This window comes from Lemur catta, chromosome 9, assembly GCF_020740605.2.
Source record: "Lemur catta isolate mLemCat1 chromosome 9, mLemCat1.pri, whole genome shotgun sequence".
NCBI lineage: Eukaryota > Metazoa > Chordata > Mammalia > Primates > Lemuridae > Lemur > Lemur catta.
Window position 1 is genome coordinate 25684720 of NC_059136.1, and position 19475 is coordinate 25704194.

General features: G+C 39.7%; 1 protein-coding gene and 1 pseudogene across 2 annotated transcripts in view; one reads left to right on the forward strand and one right to left on the reverse strand.

The window, feature by feature from the left end:
• The window catches only part of PTK2 (protein tyrosine kinase 2), a 258855-nt gene that overhangs the window by 11697 nt on the left and 227683 nt on the right, over positions 1–19475 (forward strand). The window lies entirely within an intron of this gene.
• Positions 6761–7228, reverse strand: LOC123644387 (annotated as a pseudogene).

Consider the following 19475-nt stretch of genomic DNA (forward strand, 5'->3'; position numbering starts at 1 on the left):
GCTATATGTTCAGGAAGAGCTCAAACTGTACTTTTCCTCTGCTCAACAATCAGCACAGAAGATGGCCTTTTTTTTTTTTTTCTTTTTGAGACAGGGTCTTACTCTGTCCCCTAGGCTAGAGTGCAGTGGCATCATCATATGTCACTGCACCCTCAAACTTCTGGGCTCAAGCAGTCCTCCTGCATCAGCCTCCCAAGTAGCTGGGACTTCAGGCATGTGCCACCATGCTCTCCAGCTTTTCTATTTTTTGTAGAGACAGGGTCTCGCTCTTGCTCAGGCTGGTGTCAAACTCCTGGCTTCAGGCGATCATCCTGCCTTGGCCTCCCAAAGTGCTAGAGTGACAGGTGGGAGCCACCATGTCTGGTGGACACGGAAGACCTTTTTCGTGACCCTAAAATACTTGGGGGTTTCTCCCTACCAGTTAGCAAGCAAGCAGTTCTGCAGCAGACACCAGCTGGGTGTCCTCCAATTCAATTCTGACACTATGTACCTGGAGATAGTGTCAGATCCCACAGGTCAAGGGTTTGGTCCCCAAGACTCCCCCACCTCCTTCACACATGAGTCATAGGTCTGAGCCTCCAGAAGTTCTGACTGACTTGGCTTCAAGTTTGGGTTCGTGTAATCTTCTCTTTGAGTTCGATTAATTTGCTGGAGTGGCTCACAGAACTCAGGGGAACATGTTTACTGTTTTATTCTAAATGATATTACAAAGGATACAGGTGAAGAGATGGGCAGGGTGAGGTATGGGGGAAGTGGCGGAGCTTCCATGCCCTCCATGATTGCCCCACCTTCCAGGAACTTCCACAAGTTCAGCTATCCAGAAGCTCTCTATGCCTTGTCCTCTTGAGTTGTTATGAAGCCTTCATTATGCAGGCATGATTGATTAAATCATTGGCCTTTGGTGATCGACCTGACCTTTAGCCCCTCTTCCTTTCTTAGAGGTTGGGTCTTTCTGGGTAGCAGGTCCATCCTGAAGCTATTAGTCAATATTAGCATACGAAAGGGTATCACTTCAGAGATTGCAAGGATTTTAGGAGTTGTATGCCCGGAAACCAAATACATGTTTCACAACATCACACTTTATAATAAGTCATATTCTGAAATTCTTCCCAGTTGGTTCTCTTCCATGGTACCTTGACTATTCTTGACCCTTTGTAGGTCTATATATGTTTTGGAATTACTTGTCAGCTTCCAAAATAATTCTTCCAGATGTTTGGTATTACATTGAATGTATAGACCTATTTGTGGAGAGTTATTTCCAGTTTTGGGTTATTACAAATAGTCTTATGAATATTTTTGAACATAGGCTTTCATGTTTCTTGGGAATGATTGGCCCTAGGGACTGGAATGGCTGGATCATATGGTATGTATATGTGTAACTTGTTTAGAAAGTGTGAAACTGTCTTCTAGAGTGATTGTACCATTTTACATTCCTATCAGCTCTATATGAGAGTTCTGGTTGTTCTACATCATTAGGGCAAAGATTGGTGTGATCAGTCTTGGTAAATTTTAGACATTTTAATAGGTTTGTAATGGTATTTCATTGTGGTTTTACTTTGCATTTCCCAAAGGACTAATAGTGTTGGACATCTTTTCATGTGGTTCCTTACCATCCATATATCTTCTTTGGTCAAATGTTCAAATCTTTTGCCCATTTGAAAAGTTGTTTTCCCATTTTTGTTGGGTTTTGAGAGTTCTCTATATATTCTGGATACAAGTCCTTTATCAGATACATACTATATTTTTCTCCCAGGTTGTGGCTTGATTTTATATTCTCTTATCAGTATCTTGAAAAGCAAAAGTTACACATTTTGATGGTTTCTCACTTATTAGTTCTATGGATTGTGGTTTTTGGTTTCCTGTTTAGGAATTGCCTAATCCTAGGCCACAAAGGTTTTCTTTTGTTTTTTTTCCCCTAGAAGTTTTAGAGTTTTAGGTTTTACATTTAGGTCTATGATTCATTTTGAGTTAGTTTTTGTTTATGGGATAAGATATGGATCCAGATGATTTGTAGGACTCTTGAGGCCTAGAATGATGGTAGCTTCCTTGAGAGAACACTTGTTTTTGCTTCAACCAGTCTGGGATCACCTTAAGCCAAATTTTCAACTTGGCTTGAGATTCTTTGAACCACCCAGAGCTGTAACTCGAATGGAGAGATGGGTCACTTCTGGTTTATCCTTAGGTGTGTAGCCTTTGGGGTCTTGCTTACTGTGGTAGGGTTTCTGGTTATATGCTTTGGAGAACCCAACCTTTGATTCCTGTCCTTCCCTGCACTGTGGTAAAAATGGCAGTTGAACATTTTCAGAACTGGCAAATGCCTTCTGGGCAAAGGTGGTTTCCATGCATGTTTGTCTTTTTGGGTTCCTGGTTTCCGTTTAATTTTGGCCTTGTATTTCCTTCTTGTCTTTTCAGTTTCTGGTTGGTTTTAAGGTTTTAAAAATATTCTATCCATCTTTTTCAGTCTTTTTCAGGAGGAGGATTGGACCATACAACATAGCCTGCAGTTAAGAAGCCAAGGAAAATTCCTTTTCACTCTAGTGTCTAGACCTGAACCTGATGTCTGAGGTGGTAGCCACTAGCCACATGTGGCTATTTAAATTGAAATTAATTACAGTTAAATGAAATTAAAAGTCCCATTCCTCAGTCACACTAGACCCATTTCACTTGCTCTGTAGCTACATGTGGCTAGTGGCTACCACATTGGACAATGTGTGTACAGAACATTTTCATTATTGCAGAAACTTCTATTGGATAAGTGCTGGCTATAGTATGAAACTGTCATCAGGGAATTGCACTGTTACACAGATCTGCATTTGAGAACCACTAATACGGGTATCCTTGCTGTTTAAAGTTTGAATTTTTTTTGGAATCTCTACAGCTGGACAAATGATTGAGCTACTTTAATAGACTTATTGTGAAACCTATCCCTAAGGTACAGTGTGGGTTCTCAGACTGGTTTAGGTGGTGAAATGTGAAGCTGTGGTATACTGAATAGAAAACCATTACATATTGATATTTTAACTTACATAGACCTGTCAGATTTAACTGATAGTTTTAGTGGAAACATTTATTGTGTGTTGATCTGTGTCTTGGACCCAGTGGCTCCCACTGCTCCTGCCCACACATCCCACCATCCCTGCCCTCAGCCTGTCACAGTGCTGTGCAAGACTGCAAGGCACTGCCGGGACTGGCAGGAGAACCACAGCACCCACTCTTGAGGGACAATAGGAATTAGTTTGGTGAAGTGAGGAAGATTGGGGGGAAGGTTCTAGGGAGAAGAAGAGCACAGGCAGAGCCTAGATGTTGGTGGGAACTTGAAGAAATTAGTGCATCTTAAATTTGATTTCTAGCATCAAGAGAGGTAGCAGAAACCACAGATTTAAGAAAATGTCACCATAGGAAAACCTACGCCAGGATATTCCATTCATTCACTCAATGTAGGGACCTCTCTAGCTCACAGGGCACCAGTGTTTTAAGAATATGTCCACAGTTGTTAGGATCAGAAGACAAGCGTGAACCAGTCTCAGCTGTCCCTTTCTGCCTGCTTAACCATGCTCTAGATTTCGCCTGATAGTTCTTGGGCACATTTCAAGGAACTTGGGGGATGTTGGCTATAGCCATTGCCTTGTTGTGTATTACTCTTGGAGGAAGGATTCAGATGTGTCAGTAAGTTGGGTTGTTCAAGAGGGGAGGTAAAGATAGAGGGGGACTAAGGATGGGCATAGGGGAAAGGTCAGGCCACTTTTCATGGCCACCTGGGGAATGGCCTGCCAGCATTTCTCTACCTTCAGCTTTGGGATCACAGCTTAGTTTTGCGGTACCAGGATACGTATTTGAACTAGATAAACTACCTCAAAATAGAGTGTATGCAGGTACTATATCAAGTTTTCTCAAACGTTAATGTGTACTTATATTACCTCAGGGCTCTTGTTAGATCTTAGGTTCTAATTCAGTCTATTTGGGAAGGGCTCAGACTTGCATTTCTAGCAAGTTCCCAGGTAATGCTAGTGCTGGTGGTCTATGGACCCCATTTCGAGTAGCAAGACATTGGTTTTCAAAGTATGGTCATAAGATGGCACTGAGTCTCAATTTGAAAGTTGAGTAACCATTGTGGAGTGAGATGGTTAAGGGCATGACATTGGTGTCAGAATCCTTGTTCTGTGATCCTGGGTTCATATGTTAGCTTTTCCAATCTCCATTTCCTTGCATGGCACTATGATTGCATTAGTCTTATTAAATGTTTCAGGAAAGATAATAGTTATTAAATGTTTCTAGGTTACCCCAGAATTTAGAAAACAAAAACCAAAAGTTAAAGTTTGCCAGTTTTCAAAGTATTCAATCCTTCCTGCATCTTTGCTCAATTTGTAAAATTGCGGCATAAATAGAATGGGATGTTTGTGTTCATTTATTGCTTTATACATGGGAAAAAGAGAGGCGCAGCTTTCCTTCCTGCCTGCCTTCCTATAAGGACTGAGACAGTGATGAACCAGCTTTCCTATGCCGGAAGAGTATTTCACCATCCATCTTCATAAAGACTGGCACGTGGACAAGTTTACTAGTCATAAAGCCTTTCTTAAACATTAAATTAGAGAAGTAGATATTTGTATTGGGGCTTCAACAAGGACTCAGAAGATTTGATAATGTAATACAACTTCATAGTTTTCCTTTACATGAATGTCCTATCATTTTCTTAGGCCATTGATGAAAGCCTTAATACAGATTTTTAAATAAGTATCTTTTTTTTAGTTGCCAGTAGTAAGGGTGATGGAAAACTATATTTCGTACTAAGGGTTTTGAAAGATACATGAGAATTGTATGACTTTTCTATTAAATACTCATTTAATAGAAAATAATTAAAATATGTATCTTTAATTTTATTTTAAACCTATGAGTTTTCAGACCTATGTAAAACCAGAATGTTATAACAAATTCCCTGTATATTTTTCACCACCTTCAACCATTATTATTTGTTAACTCTTTTCAAAGGTAGCAGCAGTTCATATTTAAGAAAGTCGTGAAGTCACTTGATTTGGGAACATATATGCTAACATTGGACAGCTCCTGCTGAGATGTAACATAATTCATGACACATTTTTTATAAAAAGATAGGTAAGGAATTGAATGTAGCTCTGCTGCTTTTTTAAGATTCTGCAGTGAGTGGGTGATGCAGCTGGCTGTCCAGTATGTTAATGATCCAGTGACTCCACAGACTTGGAGCCCTTAGCTAGGTTTGTTTCTTTCTTCCTTTCCTGTCCTGTCCTTAATTAAAACTGTACTTGAGTCAAAATAAACTGTAGCTTGCTTTGGTTTGCTTCACTACATTGGTTTAATGCTCCTGATTGCAGTACATGTCTGTTTTTAAAACTGAGTCATTAGGATGGAGGAGAAGTGTGGAGCTTTAATAGGGCAATATGTATCAGAGAAATATACTTGATGTGTTAGTCTTTTTCAAAAAATCATTTTATTAAACTCTGAAGAGTTACAAAAGGTCATATATAAAATGTGTGTGAGGTATAGATTCTGAGAACTAGAGGAAGGACACCCAAGTCAGCCTGGGCTAAGTTCCCAGTTATGTTCTAGCTAAGTAAGGCTCCAACAAACTTTCTTTTTAAAAGGCCAGACAGTAAACATTTTAGGCTTTGTGGGCTAAATGTGACAAAAGTACTTAGTTCTGTTGCTATAGGGCAAAAGCAGCCATGGACAATATGTAAAGGAATGAGCTGCCTGTGTCTGATACAACTTTATTTCTAGACATAGACATTTTTTTGTTTGTAATTTTAAGTTTATTGGTTGTGTTGATGATCAGTACAGACGTTTCAGTTTGTACACAATTCTTAAAAATGCATACCAAAAATCTAAAAAACCATTTATTGTAATTCTTTTTTAAACAGTTACTCCAGTGACTTTCCAGCTTAAAATTTGGAGGCAAATTTTCCTTAAGAGGATATCAAGTACCAGTATCTTCATATGTTGATAAGCTGTTACATAAGTCCCACCAATTCGTAATTTGTCATCATATATATTACATACTCAAATTTTCAATCTTTCACAGCACATTAACAAAGTTATTAGGAAAACAGGACTACCATGACCAAAGATGTTACAGAATGTACACAATTCTGACAGGAGAGCCATGAGCAAGGAGTGAGTTTTCTTTAGGAAACAAGTCTACTAAAAACAACAGGGGAATAGACGTAATTCAAAATGTTTAAGACAGTAAGTACAGGCGTGGTGGCTCACGCCTGTAATCCTAGCACTCTGGGAGGCCGAGGTGGGTGGATCGCTTGAGGTCAGGAGTTCAAGACCAGCCTGAGCAAGAGTGAGACCCCGTTTCTACTAAAAATAGAAAGAAATTATCTGGCCAACTAAAAATACATATAGAAAAAATTAGCCAGGCATGGTGGCGCATGCCTGTAGTCCCAGCTACTCGGGAGGCTGAGGCAGGAGGATTGCTTAAGCCCAGGAGTTTGAGGTTGCTGTGAGTTAGGCTGACGCCAGGGCACTCACTCTAGCCCGGGGAACAGAGCGAGACTCTGTCTCAAAAAAAAAAAAATGTTTAAGACATTAAATGCAGGCTTGTGACTCCACATTGCCATTTAGTATGCTCTGTATTATAGGATATAAAAACTAACCCCTGTCTATGGAGTATTAAGCTGACACCCAAGACAGTCAAAGCCTCCCATAATTCAACATCCCACACTATTTTCTGGTTGTGCCAAAAAATTATCAGTGTATAATTTCACCTCTTAAAAAAAAGCATTTACCCTTTAAAAATGGGATGAAGTGGGATTCCCTCCTTAAAAATGTTTCTAGAGCTACTAAAAAACTTGCATTTCCAAAATAGTTGATAAAAATATTCCTCTGGATTGTGCAAGAAGGGAGACAAGGACCACTGTAAAACATGGTGTATGATATTAATCAAACTTGGCTTCTCTCCAGCTTCAGCAGAGACTGGACTCTTCCTCAGTTTTGCTTCATGTTCTGTAGGTAAATCTTTAGTTTCTTGGTTAGCCACTTCCTCCTGTTTTTCCTTTGCTTCATTTTTTTCCTTTGCTTCCTTTTTCCCTTTTGGTTGCACTTTTTTGTCTGACGATTTATCCTTTGCCATTGCCTTTTTTGGTTTTATTTCCACTTTTGCCGCAGCAGGTTTAGCTGACAACCACACAGATCACTTTTTGGATTCTTCCTTCACTACACCTTCAGCCAAGCTGACCTTCCTCTTAGGCATCTTGGTGGTTGGGAGGGCGCATGCTGGGTGCCTGTGGGCCGCAGTGCTTGAAGCTGGGCTGCCTGGCCATTGCCCACTGCCCAAGCTGCTGAGCAGAAATTTGAATTTCATATAATTTTCACATGCTGTGGAACATTATTTTAATTTCTTTAATCATGTACCATTCTTAGCTCATGGGATGTAATAAAACAAATGGGGCCAGAGTGGCCTGTAGGTGGTAGTTTGCTGCTCTGGTATAGAGGGTAATAACAGCAAACCCCGTTCACCTACTGCCCAGCCTAAACAGTGGGGCACCCCATTACCGTCCAAGGCCTATGTGTGCTCCCGGGTCACATCCCCTTCCCTCCTCCGTCAGAGGTGGCTCTGCCCCCCTCTTCATGCTAGTGCCACTGTGTTCATGAAGCCTGTGTCACCTCCTGAGGACATCTTCCTCTCAGCCACTTTAACTCCTCATTCTTCTACAAGCCGTTTTCACCATCTGATATTGTTTGTATTTCATTTTTTAGTTTCTTTCTCACTTGGCTATGATGTAAATTCTATGAGGGCAAAATGTCTCTCTATTCACTGTTGTATCCCCAGTATTTAAAATAGCAGTCATTGAATGAATATTATGTTCATAATTTTTTAGCTTTGTTTTGAGCTTTATATTAAGGGACTCACACGAGATGTCTTGTTGTATGATATGCTTCCCCCCTGCACTCAGCTCTCTGATTCTGACTCATCGGAGGTGCTATATATTGTTAGTGTTCATTCATTTTCTCTGTTGTGTAATCTAGTCTACAGTTGATGGGCATTTGGGTTGTTTCCAATCTTTTGCTACTGCAGACACTGCTGCTCATGTATGAACACTCTTGTTGTCCATGGGTGTGAATGTATCTAGCCTATATTTCTAGGAGTGTGATTGCTGGGCTAGTCTTGAGCCTGACTACTGCCAAATTGCTTTTCATAGTAGTTGTACCAATTTAAATCCCCATTAATATAATGAGTCCTGATTGCTCCACATCCTTATCAGTAATTTATTTTGTCTGACTTTTTTGCCATTCTTATGTATATATATCATGATATCTTATTGTGGCTTCAATTTGAACTTCTCTTACTACTAATGATGTTGAGCCTCTTTTAATATATTTGCCATCTGTTTTGTCTTCAGTGAAGGACCTGTGAAGTCTTTGGCCTAATTTTCTTTTTCTCTCTTTTTTCTTATTGGCTTGTAGCTGTTCTTCATGTGTGGATTACAGTCCATCATTATATGTTATGAATATTTTCCAGTTTGTGGTTTGTCTTTTTACCTTTGAGGTGTCTTGGAACTAACGTTCTTAATTTTAGTATAATAAACTTTATTACTCTTTTCCTTTATGATTAAATTTTTTTCTTTTAGGAATCTTTGTTTACCTGAGGGCCAAGTTTTGATATGAAATATTTTTGTTTAGTTCATAAAGCATTTATTCCATTCAATGAATATTTAATATTTAGACATTTCCTAATTTCTAAGATTCCATCGTTTTAAAGTGCTTTATAGATTACAGACAAATGAAATTTTTCTCAATGTATCTTGTGGCTTATTTCTAAAATTGGATTGTAGCCAGAAAATGTGTTCTATATGGTTCCAATTCTTTGAAATTAATGTTATCTTAAATAGACCATATTGTAGTTGAATTTGGCTAAGATCTTGGTCCTAACTCAGAAACTTTTGGACACTTAGCTACTTAAACTCCAGGTATGCATAATTTATACTTGATTATGGAAAAATATTAGACTAATAGATTATTAGGCTTTTTTTTGAAAGTAGAATTTTTTATATTTCTTTTCTGCCTCTGGAAACACTTGTTTTGTTCCCTGGCTGAAGTTGAGGTGTTAATGTACATTATCAGCTTTTGGACTCTGTTCTGCCCAAACTGAAGCTTAAAGACAAGTGACTACCTCAACTGCCAGTTTGTTTAAGCTTAGCTGACAGACAAGGGGTTCATGCTGTGACTGCAGCTGCCTTCCTTTCAGTGGCATTTGTTAATTATGTTGTTTAATTTTGTCAAGGATTGACTCTTAAAAAAAAAGCAAGAAAAAAATTTTTAGTTTGTGGTTATTCCAAGAGTTTTTAGCCTAGTACTTATTTTGGGTGTCCATTTCACTCCCTCCCCCCTTCCCCAGAAAGTAGCATTAACTTATCAAAGTTAAATGGTCAGAAGTTAAATTTTATTCCTCTTCTAAAGTCTCAGGCATTAGTAGTTAAAAGTGTCGAGGTATTGTTTTTGTAGAGAAGCAGGTCTGTTTAATAGAAAAAACATTTTATGTAAGAAACAGAAGATGTGGGTTTAAATATTGGCTCTCTGCCTTTAACCATGTGACTTTTGGCAAGTTACTTAGTTTCTGTGCTTCTCAGTGTGCTCTTGTGAAGTATAGTATTATCTTAGCCTTTGAGGTTATATGTGCAGTTACTATGTAAAGTGGTATACAAATGTAAGGTGATAATAGTAGTATTTTTAATAGACTTAAATAGTGTTTTATTGCTAAAGGCCTGATCCTTTCTGTTTATGTTTCTCCAGTTCTTGAGCTAGTTCATTCAGTTAGTTCATTTGTTCAGCATTTATTAAATGCTGTTTTTGTACTGGTACGGTATTAAGCCCTAAAGGTATAGACAGGAGGAGGAGTGAGACTTAAACAGTTCAGTGGCATTTGGCATGGTGCTGCAATTGTGTCATACCCGTATGCTGTGAACCTGGAGCAAGTCTCTAGTGATGCTCAACCTCAGGGGTCGGCAAACTTTTTCTGTTAAAGGCCAGAGAGTAAACATTTCAGTCTTTGACAGCCACATACAGCCTATTGTATATTCTCCCTCCCTCCCTTTTACTCTCATCCTTCCCAACTGAGTGGGGGTGCTGCAGGCAGTCAGGGCTTTGGGCTGGGGTGGACAGTGGAGCCGTCTTGTGCCTTGGCCAGCGGGGAGGTCCTGGGGGGCGAAAAGGATTAGAATCTGAGGAGCTGAGGCTGGAGAGAGCCTGAGCCCAAAGAGGAGCTGCCCTGGTCCTGTGCCCACTCCACAACCCCTGGGAGGCCCCAGCAGCCAGGCGGGGGGAGGAGGGGGAGCTGGCACTGGTTGGGGTTACCTGGGGAATAGTGCCATTGAGGAATCGGAGCTAAAGCCATCAAAGCTCGAGTTAGGGAGATGGAGGAAGAAGCTGAGAAGCTAAAGGAGCAATAGAACAAAGTAGAGAAGCAGAAGAACCTGAGCAGTGTCATTGATCACGTCCACTGAAGAGAAGGTGGCGGCTGATGCCCGTTCCATCTGTGTTGGCAGTGTGACTGTGTTGCAGCAGAAGAGCTGGAAGCTCACTTTTGTTGCTGTGGTTCATTCGACCGTGTTGCCATATTCTGTGACAAATTCAGTGGCCATCCTCCAGGGTTTGCACATAGAGAGTTCTTGAAAAGTCAGGACTTCCCTGGCCTTAGATGAGTTTGTATTTAGAAGAAGACAAATCAAGGTGATTCCAAAACAAACCAACAGACCAAGCATCATCGGCACAACAGACTGAGTTTCCCACAAGCCCACTACTGTGCCTGGACCACCATCTGCTTGCTCTCAATTTTATGGTGGTTTTAAAAGCAGGCCCTAGGGTTGGATCTACATGGCCAGGCTAGAGTGACATCATGGTATTCCCCTTACTAAAAAAAGGTGTGTATTAGGAGGAGAGAGAGGAGGAAAAAGGAAAGAAGGAAAAAAGTTAAAAAAAAAAAATATATATATATATATGAACCATTCTTAGCCCAGGAACTATACAAAAACTGGCTGTTCACCAGATGTGGTGACTCCTTTGTAGAAGTTAGTTCAGTGGAAGATGGGAAGCCATAAGGGGATTCCACTATGTGCAAAGGCATGGAGATATGAGAGACTGGAGTTTTGTGAAACTGAATGCTTTTCATCATGTATGGAGTATAGGTTGGGTTGGGTGGAGGAGATAAAGTTGATATTTGTCAGGATCAAAGCAGTTTGCACTTGATTCTGATAAAAATTTTTCATGTTGCAGAAGAACAGATTTATATGGCAGGAGGATGTCACAGGATCAGTAAGGAAGGCATTACAGTGATCCACATTAGAAGGGGGAAGTAACCCAATGTTTGTCATTAAGGAAGTGGCTCGCCTGCTGTCGTCTAGCTAGTAAAGTGAAAGGGGCAAAGTTCAGAGGTCTGATTTAATAGTCTGTATGTTCTTTTAATTATATAATTAGGTTGTACAAATAAATGAAGCTGGTCTTAATTAAGGGCACGACTGAGGAAATGGAGAGTAGGGAGTGATTTGAAGCCTATGTCTGAGTTAACCTACAGGCTTGACTAGTACAGGAAATGTCAGGGCTGAGAGAGGAGTCCAGGGTAATTCCAGAATGGCTCCCAGATTTCTCCTTTGGTGATGAGTTTGTGAAGCTCTTTTGCTCTTAAATTTTTCCTGGAATATCCTAGTGATGAAACATTGCCTTAAGGAGGAAACATTGTCTTGTAGGTCCATGAACCCTTGAAATTATAAGCAGAATTGTGTATGGATGTGAATTGTTTGTCAGTGAGGAGAGGATTTTAGCGCTTTCATTAGATTATCAAAAGGGAACCTCAATCAGAAGGAGGACCCACTCCTTGTTAGATTGTATGCATCTGGTGCACTCTGAAGATTTGTGGTGGTAAAGAAAAGCTAATCATCCAAACCCCAGGAATTTACTTTAAATGCAATACATGCCAATCTGCCAAGTAAAATGTAAACACATGCAGTTATTTTCTAAGTTACACTGTATCAGCCAACAATTAAAATGTTTTTTCCTGGCTTCCCCTCCTCCACCATGAGACAAAACAAGACACATTTTTGGTACATAAAAGGCCAGTCAGGAACTCTGGTGTGAATGTCTTCAGCATGCCATTGAACATTAGACAAAGCTAAAGTTTATAGAGTATTAAGCATATCTTAATAGTCTCATGGCTATGAGAGACCATGAGAGTCACTTTTAAGTGGGGTATGCCAACACCAGAAATGAGTATAGTTTCTTCAGTGGGATTAAAAATGTATGAATAGTGAGCTGTAAGACAATCCCTAAATTGTGTTATCATCGTGAGCCTTTAGGTGAGCAAAAGCCAGAGAAGCAGAGCACCAGTTAAAGAATTGTCAAGATATGAGCATCAGGCCAATTCATCTCATGTTGTGGAGCCCTCACGGGATTGGTTCATATTTGGTGTCAGTATTACATGTAATTTAGGGATTACAAACTACAGATAATAGCAATTCCTGCAGAGATTTGGTGAACTTGGTGAGATAGGGCTGCTCTATATGGAGTAGAATTGAGAGAGGAGAGGTTGGAGATGGCATTATCTCTGAGAAAGTTTCTCCTTTCCTGTTGAGATAAACTGTGACATCTGTTAATGACACTGTCATGAATGGCAAAGATAAAAGAAGTGTTGGAATCTAGTGTTGGTGTAGAAGTCAAAAGTAAAAGTCTAGACTGTTTCAGATAATACTCTTCAGATTTAAGGCTGGGAATAATTGTGATTCCAATGTAGGCAAAAAGTTTCGAATCTACTTTGCTTAGGTCATAGCAACGTTTATGTGGCAGTTTTGCTTTCTGTTTGGAAAAAATAGCATTAGTCATATCCTAAGGAATTCACTTTAGAAATCAGGTAGCAGAAGTAACTTAGTTTAAATGCAAGTTGTCTACATGTGGATTAATTTTTGACAGCTCGTGGTTTATCATATAATTTGCAAAGAGTTGATGTCTTTGATTTTCATCTATCCTGTGAATCTGCCTTTTTGACCATTTTATTGGAAAGCATTCAGACTTTTCCCCTGGATTTTTGCCCCTTTTATTCTAGAATTTTAGGAGTGGATCTAAATTTAGGGTTCAGAGCTCTTAACCCAGAGAGGGTAAATGATCATTTGATGGTGAATTAGGGGGAGACCTCTCAAGAGAATCTTATCTGTCTTGACCAAGCTTGACTTAGTTTGACTGTGCTTGACTTAGCTCAATGTGACCCTTGTAGTAGGTGAGAAGGGTGTGAACAAAGCTTATGAAACTCAACTTTTCTATTACATGGTAGAGAGGAGATTGAAATAATTGCCACTATGGACAGATGGGTGTTAGAAATGGGTATGATTGAATCTGTTCCCAAACTTTTTCCAAGTAACTTGTGGTTTCCAGTCACTTACTTATTTCCAAATTTTCTTAGATATTTGAGAATTGACAAATAAGACTTACATATTCATATATTGTAAGTTTTAAAACACTAAAATAGTACTAGTTTTTCCCACCTAGTTATCAAATTTGAAGGGTTTTTGTGAGGAGCTCTTGAGCATCTACTTTGTGGCAAACACTACTAGGTGATGGGGATTTGTTGAAAAAGAGACGGGGTCCCTGCCCTCAGGAAGATGTCAGGCTCATTGGAGGTTCTGAAAGTACAGATTGAATACCCCTTATCTGAAATGCTTGGGACCAGAAGTGTTTCAGATTTTTTATTTTTTCGGATTTTGGAATATTTGCATTATGCTTGGTTGAGCATCCCAAATCCAAAAATTTGAAATCCAAAATGCTCCAGTGAGCATTTCCTTTGAGTGTCATGTTGGTGCTGGAAATGTTTTGAGGTTTGGAGCATTTTGGGTTTAGGATTTTCGAATTTGGGGTGCTCAACCTGTAGTGTATGCAAGAATCACTAAGGAGAGGATATTAAAAATGCAAGTTTCTGGGGCTGTTCCCTAGAGTTGTTGAATTATCACATCTGATGTAAGGTCGGGTCACCTGGATTTTAAACTAGCATCCCTTGGCTAGTAGTGGTGGCTCATGCCTGTAATCCCAGCACTTTGGGAAGCCAAGTCAGGAGGATTGCTTGAGGCCAGGAGTTGGAGACCACCCTGGCAACAACAAAGAGAGACTCTACCTCAACAAAATATAAACTATTAGCCAGGCATGGCGGCACAGGTCTGTAGTCCCAGCTACTCGGGAGGATCACCTGAGCCCAGGTGTTTGAGGTTACAGTGAGCTGTGATCCAGCCACTGCACTCTAGCCTAGACGACAGAGTGAGACCCTGTCTCTAAAAAAAGGAAACAATAAAAACTACTAGTGTTCCCACATGTTGAGAAACACTGCTCTAGTTAGTATTGATGAATATTTGTTGTGAATCATAAAGGCCTGCAGTTTGGGAGGTATCCCCAGGACTACTGCCAAGTTCAGTGATTTGCTAGGACTCAGAACTAAGAAAAGCTGTTCTACTCAGGGTTACAGTTTATTACAGTGAAATGAAACAGTCTAAAATCAGCAAAAGGAAGACACATAGGGAGGAGTCCAGGAGAAACCAGGTGTGAGCTTTCATTTGTCCTCTCTCAGTGGAGTTGTGTGGACAGTGCTTATTTTGCCCTGCAATGATGTGTACACAGAGAGTATTGCAAACCAGGGAAGCTTACCTGAGCCTTGGTGTCCATCCAGAGTATTTATTGGAGGTCATCATGTAGGAATGACTGACCTTAATCTCCATCCTGTCCAGAGGTCAAGCCTGGTATCCTGTGATTTAAGGTCCCTATGTAAACAAAGATGGCCTTGTCAGGCAGGAGATTCTGAGGGCTTAGAGGTTAACTCCCAGGAGCTGGGCAAAGGGCCAACTTTCTTTGGGCAAGATTAATCTTTTACTGCAGGAGCCTTAGAAAAGCAAATTATTATTTCTGTCATTACTAGGGATTCAAGAAATTATTATTGCTTTTAGGTAGAAGATTATGTTGCAACCATGTGCAGTATCATTTATCACAAAACTAAAATATTATCATGTCTACACACAGGTGAGGATGTCTGCAGGAGTATATAGTTGAGACCTGTCCTGTCTGATGTTTCTATCAGGGATTTGAATAAAGAACAGGAGTCATGCTGGGAGACAGCTCATTTTTCGAATTAGAATTTTAAAATATTTCAACAGGTTGTAATAAAGTGCTAAAATCAGTAAGGTAAAATTTATCTGGAATAAATATAAAATGGCAGACTTAGTTTAAGAAGAAAATCCACTGAGAAGGTTAAAGATGGATGAAGCATGTCTTAACTCTACCTGTATGCAGAAGACCTAGGGGTTTAGTTGACTAAAATAGGAGTTGGTGAACTTCTCTATAAAGGGGCAGATGGTAAATATTTTATGTTTTGCAGACAAATAGGCAAAACAAGGATATTATGTAGGCACTTAAATAACAAGAAAGAAAACAAATTTTCACAAGTTTCCATTGGTAGAATTCAAAATATGATAATTGAGTACAATTTTTTGTAATACAGATCTAATGAGAAGAACGGAATTCTTTTTGGGGGGAGGAAGTGGATAACATTTTGCTTAATTAGATTTTGATGTTAGAGTTCCCTCTTATCAATGTCAATTACAAATGTTTATCTCATGCTCATCTGCAAGAAGATTTTATGTATTTCATCTTTGAAAATGTCTTCATACTGGTAGATACTCCCAATTATACTGATATCAGTTCAGGAGTATATTATTTTAATTGAGTATATTCATTGCTTAGAAGGCATTTATAGAATTCTATTAGATTCTTCTTAATAATTGCCATTTAACATGTCATTGCATTGCAGATTAATCACTTCCTATTGATGGAAGCACCTCGATTACACAGTTAAATGGATTTTGAAATATGTAAATTTTCTTTGTACTTGCATCAGGGTTCGAAAAATGCAATAGTTTGAACTGCAGTTTGAACTCAGAAAATATATGTGCAGCAAATTTGCTTGGGAGTGGAAATTTCGCTTCTTGTTTTAACTTTTGACAGTTTGATTCAAACAGCTGTCATTGAGGTGACTTCACTTGCAGTGTAAGTTCCTCATATAAGCACTGTTTTGTCTTGTAAATTTAGGGTGAATTCATTAAGAAACTTTATCAAGTTTGTAGCAAAAACTGATTCCAAAGCTATTCCATGTTTGGTAACTGTTAATAGAGGGAGGATCTTCTCTTCAAAAAAAATTTCAGTCTTGCCTCTGAGGTCAAAAAGTCATAGTAAAACCTACCACTGACCATTTAACTGCTATATGGTAGGACAAGTCAAGATATTTAGCTTTTATTTATGACAAAAATTCAAGGAACTAATGATGGTTAAATCCACAAGAATTAATGAAGTTCACTATTGATTAATAGTTCAGTAACACTTGATAGATTCAAATACTTCCACAGAGACCTGTTGATGAATAATACAGTGAATAACCATAGGCTTTAAACTTACATTTTCATAATATTTGTAAATTTGTCCAGCTTATCCTTCTTCAGCTTCCTGTATGTATATATATATATATATACATATATATACACACATTTATTTATTTATTTTTTTTTTTGGAGACAGAGTCTCACTGTTGCCCTGGCTAGAGTGCCGTGGCATCAGCCTAGCTCACAGCAACCTCAAACTCCTGGGCTTAAGCGATCCTTCTGCCTCAGCCTCCCAAGTAGCTGGGACTACAGGCATGTACCACCATGCCCAGCTAATTTTTTCTATATATTTTTAGTTGTCCAGATAATTTCTTTCTATTTTTTTTAGTAGAGACGGGGTCTCGCTCTTGCTCAGGCTGGTCTCGAACTCTTGACCTCAAGTGATCCTTCCGCCTTGGCCTCCCAGAGTGCTAGGATTACAGGCGTGAGCCACCGCGCCCGGCCAATATATTTTTATTAATACTACCATCAGTTGTCATACATCTTAGCAGATTCCACTTCAGGTTGCACTTGCTCAGTGCTTTCTCAACTTATTTGAAAATATTCTTATTTGTAGTTCCAGGGGGCTATTCTTAGAGGCTGATTCTTCAGTCACTTCATGCCTGGCATTAACTCCTTGAATAAACAGCTGAGCAATGTTGGTAACATCTGTTGACTCATCAATAGCCAAGGAAAACCATTCAAAATCATTTGCCTTGTTTTTTAACAGACAGTGATGTTTCCACTATCCTCAACTTTTTGAGTAACTGTTCTTCCTGAAAGGCTTAAACAAGTTTTTTTTTTTGACACATTTCTTTGCCTGTTGCAGTCAGACATGGGTTAAGTAATCATGGTTCATGTAAGATGAGGGGCCATTTAGGGTTTTGAGCAGAGAATTGATGATACTGATTTAGATTTGACTCTGTCTGCAGTGTTGAGATGAGAAGTAGGCACTAGAGCTGTAAGGGTGGAAACAGGGGACCTATCAGGTGGCTGTTGCATTTGGGTGAATGGTGATGGTGGCTCAAGTCAAGGTGGTGGTGGAGGACATGGAGCAAAGTGGACGGTTTCTGGGCATATTCGCCAGGAAGAGCCAACATTATTTTCTGACAAGATTGGATTGGGAGATGGGAGTGTGGGAGGAAGAGAAGAGTCAAGGATGATATCCATTGATTTTTGGCCTGGGCAGCTGGAAGGAAGGAGTTGTTATAAACTGAGATAGAGACGACTGTGTGTAAAGAAGGCTTGGAGGGAGGAAGATCAGTACCTGAACTTTGAGATGTCTGTTGGGCATTTTATTCACTTATCTTTGATGATGCTTCACTTCTCTAAGGGATCTAGAAGCTGGTCCCAACATAGAGTGTATCCATCAGGATTTGATCAGGAAAACAGAAGCCACTCTAGACACTTTTTTTTAATACAAAGAATTATTATATAACCCTTCACTGCTGTTGGAAGGGCTGAAGAGTTGAAGGTTACGACAGCAGCTCTTTACCGTGAGTGCTTCCTGGGAGCTCATCTGGAATCAGCAGTGATCTCAGCGATTGGAGCCACTGCTGCTGTGGTTGAAGCAGGTGGTTCCTGGGGTCCCTCTGAAGCCACTGGGAATTCTCAGTAGGCGCTGCTCTAGGTCTTAGTTGCCAAAATATGCGAATTCTTTTTTTCCCCTCTATCTGCACCTATGTTTCTGCCTGCGGCTGCCTCCACAGAATAGTTTTCTTTCATTTTTGCAATCTTGCATGAATGCCTCTTATTCCTTGACTCTCACCCTGAGTTGTTGCAGGAAGGGGTTTCTGGGAAACTTAGTTCTGGCTTTTCTGTGATGGTTAGGAGAATGTAGAAGGTGGTGACAGTGATGTGAAGTTGACAACAGTCAGCCCAACGCAGCCAGGCAACTGGATTAACAAATGTGGATTTTGGAAGAGGTCTGAGCTAGAGTTAATGCAGAGATAGCATTTAAAGTGAGCATGCCTAAGCGATAAGCATAGGTAAGAGAAGAAAGGACAGAGCCTTGGAGAACTGTAATATTAACAGGTTTGAGAGGACAGGAAGAACAGCTGTAGGGACTTAAACTACCTGTGAGGTAAAAAAGAAAGGCAGGAGAAGATGGTGTCCTGGAAACCAAGGGAAGTGATAAGCTTTGTCAGTTTCTGCTGACAGGGCAAGTAATATCCGAGTATTGACCATTGGATTTAGCAATATGGAAGGCATTGATAATTTTGGATAGAGAAGTTTTGGTCGAGGGGTGGGAGGCAGAGCCAGTGAGTTTAAGAGATAAAGGGAGGAGAAGAATTTGTCATAGAGAATTATTATGTGTGTGTGCTGGTTTATAGGATTATTTGTGTAATAGCTGTTTTAAAGTCTTTGTAGGATGATTCCAGCACTTGTGTCATCTCAGTATTGGCTTGTCTTGGTTTTTTTCCAGAGGCGTTGAGATTTTCCTGGTTCCTCCTAAGCTGAGCAAGTTTGGATTGTAGTCCCTACTTTTTTGGATGTTAGGGCACTCTGGATCTTGTTTAATTTGTGGATTTGGCAGTAGTTTGTCCAGTCTTCTTCCTTGATCCACCTGCTGTTGTTTACTTTTTAGAGTCATCACATAGCTTCTGCAGTTATTCTGTCCAGGTTTTCTAATTACTTTCAAGGGGAAAGACAAGGTGGAGTGTGCTTATTCCTACTTTGGAAACTGCTTCGATTGCTCAGGTAATGATTACCACTTTCAGCTGGGCCATAATACTCAAATGATTGTGCATCCCTTGATCAGTTACTTCTCTTAGCTCCTACAGGAGATGCTGCTCCTAATTACTTCTTGAATTTGATTCGTAGATAGATCCTACTTCTGGTGTCTCTTCCCATATAGTTTCTTGTGGTATCTTTCTTAGGTAGAAACAGGACTCTTATCATGTACCATGATAGCCATTAGTTCTTTTGAGTATGATTGAAGGGTTGTCTTGTCTTGAAAGTATTGACTGTGCCTATAAGTTAGGTTTAGTAGAATGGTTTCTTTAACATTTTAAGCCTTTCACACAGAATTTTGTGGGGATATTTATTATTTGCAGTGCAGAATAG